Genomic DNA, 9,914 nt, shown 5'->3' with positions numbered 1-9,914 from the left:
GTATGGTTTTGGAAATATGGGCGAAGGCGGCATGCTGCGTGGACCAGGGATAGGGCTAGTTTTTCTACCATCTGATACCTGGTTTCAGGATCTTGCAGTGTTCTGCTCATAAAATACACAGGATGTTGTGTGCCTTCTAGTTCTTGAACAAGCGCTGCGCTGACGGTATAGTCGGTGGCCGTGATGTATACCAGCAGGGGTTGGCTGGTGTCTGGTTTGTGGAGAATAGCGGTGAGGTTAAGGTTGTTTTGAGTTTTTGGAAGATCTGTTCACAATCATCAGTCCACGTGAACCGGGTGGATTTCTTTAGGAGTTGGATTATGGGTTGAGTTTGTTCAGCTAGTTTGGGTAGGAAGCGAGAGATGGCTGTGAGACGGCCAATGAGACGTTGGACTTCTTTGACAGTAGTGGGGTTGCGCATTTCGATGATAGCCTTGCATTTTTCAGGGTTAGCCTGTATGCCGCGTTGGGTTAACATGAAACCAAGGAATTTACCCCGGTCGACGCCGAATACGCATTTGTCGGGATTTAGGCGGAGGTTATATCGGTGTAGCGCGAAGAACACTGCCGCTAGGTCTTCAGCGTGTTGATGATGGCTTGGGGACTTGACAACCATGTCATCGACGTATACTTCGACACAGTGTCCTGTTAGGTGGCTGAAGACTTTGTCCATTAGTCGTTGGTAAGTTGCCCCGGCGTTTTTGAGGCCAAAGGGCATGACCCTATAGAAGTAGTTGGCATAGTCCGTGATGAAGGCGGTCTTATGCATATCTGCTGTGGCCATGGGGATTTGGTTATAACCTGAATATGCATCCAAAAAGCTAAGCACCTTGTTTCCTGCCGCGCCGTCTACGAGTTGATCAATGTTGGGTAAGGGGTAGGCGTCGCGAGGGCAAGCCTTATTCAAGTCCGTGTAGTCTACTCACATCCGCCATTTGCCATTGGCTTTCTTCACCAAGACAACGTTAGAAAGCCAAGTGGTGTATTGAGCTTCTTCTATAAATCCCGCGCTCAGTAACTTGTCGGCCTCCACCTTGGCTGCTTGTCGGCGTTCTTCCCTAAGCTTGCGATTTTTCTGGGATACGTAGCGGGCTTCTTTATATATAGACAGCTTGTGGGATGCCACCTGGGGGTCTACTCCAGGGAGGTCGGCGGCCGACCAGGCGAAAAGATCTGTGTTGTTGATGAGGATGGGTGTGATTGTGGCACGCTCGTCGGAGTTTAAACCGGTGCCTAAGTTAATGGAGTGGCGATTGGGGAGCTCCAGAGGAGTGGTGTCCTCGACTGGTTCGAGGCGGACATCCCGACCTATTCTGGGGTCAAGGTCCTCGCCGGATAGGGCTATGCTGGAACCAGGGGGTCGTTCGATATGGTTGGTTTGTTGAATTGGGAGTTGTGGTCGTAAGCTTGCCATGTAGCACTCGCGTGCCAAGCGTTGGTTACAGTGTATGGTTAGGATGTCGCCGGACGGGGCAGGGAACTTCATGGCCAAGTGAGGGGTGGAGACGATTGCGCCAAGTGTGTTGAGGGAAGGACGACCCAGGAGTATGTTGTAAGATGTTGGCGCATTGACAATAAGGAAGCAGATTGGGATGGTTTTGGTTTGGGTTCCGTCCCGAAAGACGGTGTGGAGGTCTATGTAGCCCAGGGTGGATACTTGTTCGCCGGAAAAGCCATATATGGGCTCATCATATGGGATCATGGCGGTGTCAGGAAGCTGTAATTTTTGGTATGTGGCCCAGTAGAGGATGTCAACTGAGCTGCCTTGATCCACAAGGACTTTCTTAACAGCATAATTTTCGATTTCGACGGTGATGACCATGGGGTCATCCTGTTGGTGGTCGAGGCCGTGGAAGTCATCATCTGTGAATACGATGGGGGGCATACGGCGTCTGTGGTGGGAGTGGGTGATATGGTTGATGGATTGTATATGGCAGAGGTGTCTCTTTCTGGCAGACGAGGTGGAGCCTCCACTTGTGAAGCCACCAGAGATGGTGTTAATGGTGCCTCGTAAGGGGGGGTCGGCAGGGGTGATGTCGGTGCGGGCGGGCTCTGGTTGTTGATTGTTGGGTTGGGTGGGGTGGCTATTGTGATGGGAGTCATTTGGTTGACATTTGTGGTCAGGTCGCGGGGGGTGGCGGGATTGAGATGAGGAGGAATGGTCATCCCTACGGATGACGCGACGAAAGTGGCCAGCACGGACCAGTTCTTCTATTTTATCCTGGAGTGCTTTGCATTCTTCCGTAGTGTGACCATGGTTGCGGTGGTAGCGGCAATATTTAGTCATGTCGGCGTTGGGAGGTGTAGTTGTCTTGCGTGGTGGAGGGATTAAATTGGCTTGGAGGGCTTCGTCTAGAATGCGGGAGCGGGCTACTGTGAGGGGGGCGTATCTAATGAAGCGAGGTTGGCGGGGTTCACGTGGGCAGGTATCAGGGCGTGGGTTAGGTTATGGGGTGGGGTTGGAGGTGGTGGCGGCGTAGTTGTTGCAGAATTTGGTGTGAAGTGTTTGCATTTCCTCCATGCGGACGTAGTCGGCTGCACACAGCTTGAGTTCGTGCATGGAGGCAGGTGGGTGGAGGTAGACGTTGTTGGCGAAGGGGCCGGGTTGTAGGGTAAGAGTCATGCACTGGAGAATCATCTCCTGGTTGAGGTGCGGTGTATGAAGGGCGGCTTTACTAAAGCGATCGATGAACGCTCTGAGTGGTTCGTTAGGTTCCTGTCTGATACCGAGTAGGGATATGGTGGTGGTTTGATGAGGACGGCTTCCGGCGAAATGGGTGGAAAACATGTGGGAGAGGATGTCGAAACTATCGATTGAGTAGGGCGGGAGAGTTGTGAACCATTCTAGGGCAGGGCCATTGAGGGTGGTGGGGAAAGCTTTGCAAAAGACTGCGTCTTGGGATGTGTACAAGGCGACATGGGTGACGTAGACTTTCAGGTGCTCATCAGGGTCGGTTTCGTCGGTATAGCGATCAAGGGTGAATGGTTCCCACTGGGCCGGGAGAGGGGTGTTGGCGATAAAATCTGTGAATGGGTGGCGGCGTCTGGGCTGGTGAGGAGGGGGCATGTGAGGTGGGGGTGGGTGGTTGATCATAGCAGGAAAATTGGAGGTGATGTTGTGAGGAGGAATGTGGGTTGTGGGAAGATATTGTGGGTTATATGGTGGAATATGTGTGGTGTGGAGGGCGGTGGGTATGTTGTAGGGGATATGGGTGGTGGGGAGGGTGGGGGCGGGGGTTGGGGGTGCGGTAAGGCCCGGTTGACCAGATGGAAAGTGATGGGGATGGGTAGAGGTAACGGGTGTCTGTTGGGTGGAGGTGAAGGTGTGGCGGGAGGGATTGTATTCACTTTCTTCCTTTGTACGCTGGAAAGCCGGAGACTTCATAGCTTCAGAGGTTTCTTTGGCTTTTCCCTTCAGGTTGGGATCCACCTCGATCCTTCGCCTGAGGCAGGAGTTCTCTTGTCTCAACGCCTCCATTTCTTCAGCACTGCGCTTCTTCAGGTCAGCAAGTTCCTGTTGCATCTTTGCTTGGCCGTCTAGGATGGCGGCCAAATCAGGGGTGATGCTAGGAGGTCCAGAGGGACCAGCATCCGCTTGCTTGTTCGCTCTAACTCTGCTGCGGGTGGAAACCATCTTCAGAAAAAAAACGGGTACTAAAGGTGTTCGTCTCGTGCCCCACGGTGGGCGCCAATTGTTCCTACAGAACAAATAAGATAAGTTAGGCACATGCGTCACCTTACCAAGTAGTCCGCTATCTCTTCGGTTGGTCTCTCTCTGATCGACACATGTCAGCTTGAACCCAGGAGGGGTTACCTGCAGAAGAATCTCCGAAGCTCAAGTAAGTCAAAGCTCTCAGAGAGTCAAATCAGTGGTTAATGAATGCGTACCTTTAAATGACGGGGTCCACGTGTATTTATAGAGCATTAATGACGTTTGACCATTCCATGGGCTGGGCCTTGACTTGGGCTCTAGGTAGGGCTTGTGAGTGGGCCAGGGCCCTAACCCAGGCCCTTAAGGTTTATTGGACGCGGACGCTTCCAATATGTTGAGTTCATTAGAGTGGTCGGCTTAGGTTCTAAACTTAGCGGATATGCTGGAGTAGTCAGTCTAGGCCGGCTATTTGTCTTGATGGCTTATGCTGGTGTAGGTTGTCCGTTTAGATGTTTAGTTTAGGTCAAGACTAGTATAAGTTAGGCTAAGTCGGCTGATGAAGGATTGACCCCAACCAAGGATGGAGGCACATGCTTAAGAAGACTAAGTATGTTTAGAAAGGAAGTTCACTAATCCTTCATCCCTTTCATTTGTGTTTATTATTTTTGATTCCCTAAGTTGACTTAGTTGAATCAACTTTAGTTGACTTGTTGACCTTTGACTAGGTTTGACTTGTTGACTATAGTTGACTTGACTTAAGCCAACATGCTAATCTATGTTTATTTGCTTTGTAGGTTAATTAGGAGTAAGAAAGCAATGCTAGGTGGCGCATGGTGATTGGGGAGCATAAATGATGTGGAGGAGAGAGTAAAGCAAAGACATAAAGCATAAAGTGAAAGGCATGAAGCAAGTGCACCTATGTACCTTTGGTCTCCTTTGTTTTTAGCACACTTTGGCCACTTTTTGGAGACATATGAGACACATTCTTTGTCTCCTTTTGTGCTAGAACGAAATTAGCCTTGCACACACCATAGTTGTCTCTTTTGTCTCTCATTTTTGTAACCTTATTTGACCTAGCTTCTAGAAGCTAGGTTAGGTTTTTGTAGAGACATCCTTAGGTATCTTTTATTTGCTTAGAGGCCCCTAAACTCTTTTATATAAGGGGTGCTCCTAGACATGTAAAAGGGTTGAACATTTTGAAGTAAAAACACTCTTGTGTCTCAACCATTTGTGAGAGTTTCCTCCCTTGGGAGTGAATACTTTTAAGCCTTATCTTGCATAGCAAGTGGCGGCACACATCCACTCATCTTCAAGGTTGCCATGGCTTCTAGCCTAGCCTTGTAGTGGCGTGCTTCTCACATTTTTACCATTTCTTTCCTTTCCATTTTATGTTTTCTTCTTCCTTTAATTGTTCTTGGTTTTCTATGGTTTATGTGCTTTCCATGTCCTTTTTGTTTTGAATCAATCCATCAACTTCTTCTCTTGAGCTTTGTGAAAGGAACCTTCACATCTAGATAGCTTGCTATCTTAATGTCCAGTGGGGATTTCACTTAGCTTTCTTAATCAACTCACACCATATTCAATAATCTTAAAATGAAACAAGATAATCCTTCATCATCGGCCTAGGCTGGATACTTGGCTGCCTTGATGTGCACATTGTTTACTTATTTGGTCAAGTTTGGCTAGGTGTGGTACAATTTGTATCACACAATAAAAAGAAAAAGGTGATGAGAAAGAAAAAGAAAAAGAAAAAACATCTTATAAACAATTATAAGGTTAACAACCACAATTATACCAACAACAATAACAAGCAAACGAAATTGAACCAGCAGAAGAAGAAACACAAGAAAGATTTTGACTTTTGAGTATGGATAACCATGCCTCGAACTCAAGCTGATTCTTTGTACCCAATAAGGCAAATTAAAGAAAACATACTTTTGGCAGATCCTCCTGGATCAACTTCATTGAGGAATGCAACAGTGGAGGATCTTGCCCAAAAATTGAGAGAATACCTCACAGGTAAGACATGCCTCATTGTGTTAGAATACCTCACAAAAATTTCAATATTTTCATTTTAAATATTTTAATATATATATATATATATATATATATATATATATATTAACTACCTAAATTTTCATATTTTCAATTAAATTTTAATGTTTTCATTAATTAAGTGATATGATTGTTTCTATTATTATCTAAAGAATAATCATAAAAGCTACTCGTCAATTTTATATTCATCATAATATCTTTTTTTTATATTAACCAGTACATAATTATCACGTGAAAAGAGAGAAGTAAACAAGACGAGGCAATATAAAAATTAAATAATAAAAACTTAATTAAAAATATAAAAAATTTGAATACTCAGTAAATTAAAAATTAATAAAATTTTAATTAAAAACATTCAAATTTATCATCGAATTAAACTATCTCTTTTTGAGTGTGTACGTAACACTTCAAATATATAGTAATATTTATCCAAAACATTCAATAAAACTCAACAACAAATACAATCTCATCTCTTGCATGATCAACGTCATATTTTTTCTGGCAGCAGATGTTCCGTTCTATTGTTTATTACCGAAAACGCTTTAGCCACTTGGTTCATAGTTAAGCACATGCGAATTCTATGTTATAGTGACAACTTTTATAAATAAATACATATACAAGTGTTGAATTTATCGATGTTGAATAAAGCCTATTAATGTAATTGTCACAAAAAATACACAATTATATTCAAATAGACAGATGTACACGTAAGAGTATCACACAAAGAAACATGCCCCAACAATTTTAGATTACCAGTATTATAGAGGAACAGAACAGATTTCATAACTACGAAAAATAAGAGATGCAAAAAGAGACAGACACAATAGTTAGACAAAGATAAACAACTAAACTTAGACAAATCAAAACACAAAGAATAGAGACATCTAAGATTGACGATAATCAACAAGAAGAAATGATGCAAAACTAATCTTTAACCACTAACTCAACAATTCAATAAATATATAACATTATGCATCGAAGTACATAGTAAACTTCTAGTAAAATAATGAGAAAACAAATAAGATGAGTTAGGCACAAGCGTCACCTTACCATGTAGTCCGCTATCTCCTCAGTTGGCCTCTTCCCGGTTGATACATGTCGGATTGGACCCAGAAGGGGTTACCTGCAGAAGGGACTCTGAAGCTCAAGTGAGTCAAAACTCTCAAAAAGGTCAAATATGTGATTAATGAATGCGTACCTTTAATTACTGTGGTCCACGCGTATTTATAGAGCATTAATGATGTCTGGTTATCTCGTGGGCCGGGCCTTAACTTAGGCTCTAGCTTGGGCTGTGAGTGGGCCTGGGCCCTAATCCAGGCCCTTAAGGCCTATTGAATGTGGGGGCTTCCATTTTACTAAGTCTTCAAGAGTGGTCTAATCCGTTTACTTCTTGACTTGTCGGATGTCGTCCTTGGCCGCACACTGTCCTAGGTTGGACGCTTTGTTGTTACTTTAGCCTTTATTCAGTTATGAGTTTGAGTCCATGCCGGCCCAAGTCGTGTACTTGGGTTGTTTCCGGCATATATGTGAGGGTTGTCATTTATATGGTTAAGTTGATCAAGTTCGGTACACCAGTCCCCCAGCCTTTGCCGATACGATGTGTCGGTGAAGGATGATATGTATTGATATGCTAGTCGAGATCGGCTAGGTGTGATACACCAGTCCCCTAACCTTTAAGTGTGATGAACAGTGCTAAGGCTAGAAGACGTTTGTGGCAGGTGAAAAGGTTTGTGGCAGTTGAAAAGACGTCAGAAAGCTGACTTAGGGAAGTTTGGCGCCGCCATTTTGGTACTTTGCGATGATTGAAAAGAGTTTTGTTTTTGGCAGGAAAGGGTTATGACGCTTGAAATTCGTGTGTATAAATGAAGATGTTGTTGCATTTCATTCATTCTATTTCATTTGCAAAAAATTCGTTTGCGTGCGTATAGAGCTGTCTGATATCTTCTCTTCCTCCTCCATCATCTTTTCTAGAGAAATCAGGTATGTCTAGTAGTAGCGATAGGTTTTCGTTGTCAGACTCGGGTAGTGAGCGGTCTAGGGATAGCGGGAGTAGTCGAGGTGATAGTAGTGATAGGGAAGAAGTGGGTAGTGTAGGGAGAATTCCAGTGGAGAGGGTGGTTGAAATTAAGGAAGATCCGCCTGAGGAGCTGGCTGAGAGCAATTGGCCGGCGACGACCGGATATGAATGGGTAGCGGCAGATGTGCGGACTCAGCGGTCGTTGTTCCGATGGTCGCGCTTACTAAAATCGTGGTTGAATTGTACGCCTATTTTCGAAAAGGGTGCGCGAAGGGACATAATTGCTCCAGAGCGGGTTACCGCCGTTGAATGCGCGTGCCATGGCCGAGAAGGAGCAGCCGAAGAATTCTTTTATATGTACATGTGCCACTTCTCACAGCTGCACATCCGTCTACCTTTTGATGAATTCACTATGGGAGTGCTGCGATTGTTGAATGTTGCCCCTACTCAGCTTCATCCGAACAACTGGGCGTATTTGCAAGCTTTCAGATTACTGTGCATGGCGTTGTATTTGGAACCATCTCCCCGAGCGTTCCTATACTTCTTTGTCACAAGGCCGAAGAGTTCGATAACATGGTTATCGTTAATCAGTTGGCCTGGTCTCAACAAATTGGAGGCCTTCACTCAATCGTTCAAGCATTTCAAAGATGGGTTCTTCAAAGTTGTGGTAAAGCCGGTTGGTCGGTCGCATTTCTATACCGCTGATGGTAATACTAAGTTTCCATTCTTCTGGACCAACAACCCTTGGAGATATAAGGTGATTTCGAGGGAAGATCTGTCGGTTGGTGAGAAGGAGGTGGTGAATACTTTGATGCAATTTAGCGATAAGATGCCCACTAAGGGCTTAGTTAGGGTGTATAATTCAGTTCACCCTATTGTAACTTTGAGCATTGTTATTGATTGGAGTATTTTGACGATTTGTGTGTTGTGTATTTCAGGGCATATGGCGCAACTTGGTAAGAAGAACTTGACACTTTTTCAAGCCCTTCGTTAGGAGAAGGTGGTGAAGGCTAAAGCTGCCGGGAACACTGTGGTTCCTAACTTGCAGGACTCGCTGGTAGACATCCATGTGCATGGAGGTACAAAAAGGAAAGCGGAGTTGCCTATAAGGGATATAGAACTAAAAGTTAGAAAGTGTAGTTGCACAAGGTAGGAGCACTGCCTATGAGTTCAGTCTCACATCCCTCAAATCTTGCTTCTCTTAAGTCTTTATAAACTCTTCTTGCAATGGTCATGCTGTGAGTTTTGTGAGGAAGCTTGGTAGCTGTGATGGCTTGTTTCACCTCTTTAATTAGATTTTTTGAATCTTTAATGAAGATGGCTGAAGTTCACTCTCTCATTCCAAGTCCCACTTCAAAAAATTCTTGCTTCACTTGATAGTTATAAGTGCAAATGATAACCTTGTGAACTTGGTTGAATCGACGTACAACGGAGTCTGCACATCAGTAAACATTTTCTCATACACATGAGTTTGGGCAAAAGCTTTAGCGCCAACATCACGGATCATGTTTTCTAATTTGTCTTCTTCAAGTTGCCATAACATTTTTAGTGCCAACATCACGGATCATGTTCTCTAATTTGTCTTCTTCAAGTCGCCACAACATTTTCAGTTCAGGTGTTCCCTAATTTCGATTGCATTCAACTTTCTTGAGTTCAAACCTAAACTTCACTTCATCATTATACTGAAATTGTGTGAACAATTTTAGTAATCTTCAACAAAATGATCACCTCGCTTTTTTATTCAAGGTGTGGTGGCCCTATCCCATTCAAGAAGATTCACTTTCTTTAGTTTATTGATACGTACTAATTTTAATAAACATACCCCAAATTTCACGAAATTTTGCTAGCATTTATCGGTATCGCGCAACAGAATGATTAATCGTTTGGACAAAAACCAAGAGGGGGTGAATTGGTTTTTAATATTAAAATTAATACTTTAAAATTTTTCCAAAATTTTACTATTTAATTTAAATCTCAATGGACAAAAACCAAGAGGGGGGTGAATTGGTTTTTAATATTAAAATTAATACTTTAAAATTTTTCCAAAATTTTACTGTTTAATTTAAATCTCAATTCCTTTAAATGCAATAGTAGATAAAATAAAGAGATAGAGAAGAAGATTTAACACAAGTATTTATACCGGTTCAGATCAAAAGATCCTACTTCTAGTTGTTAATCTCTTTAAACAAA

Source organism: Vigna unguiculata, chromosome 1, assembly GCF_037176805.1.
Source record: "Vigna unguiculata cultivar grain cowpea cultivar isolate G323 ecotype 2 chromosome 1, ASM3717680v1, whole genome shotgun sequence".
Taxonomy (NCBI): Eukaryota; Viridiplantae; Streptophyta; class Magnoliopsida; order Fabales; family Fabaceae; genus Vigna; species Vigna unguiculata.
Note: the sequence above shows the minus strand (reverse complement) of the source record.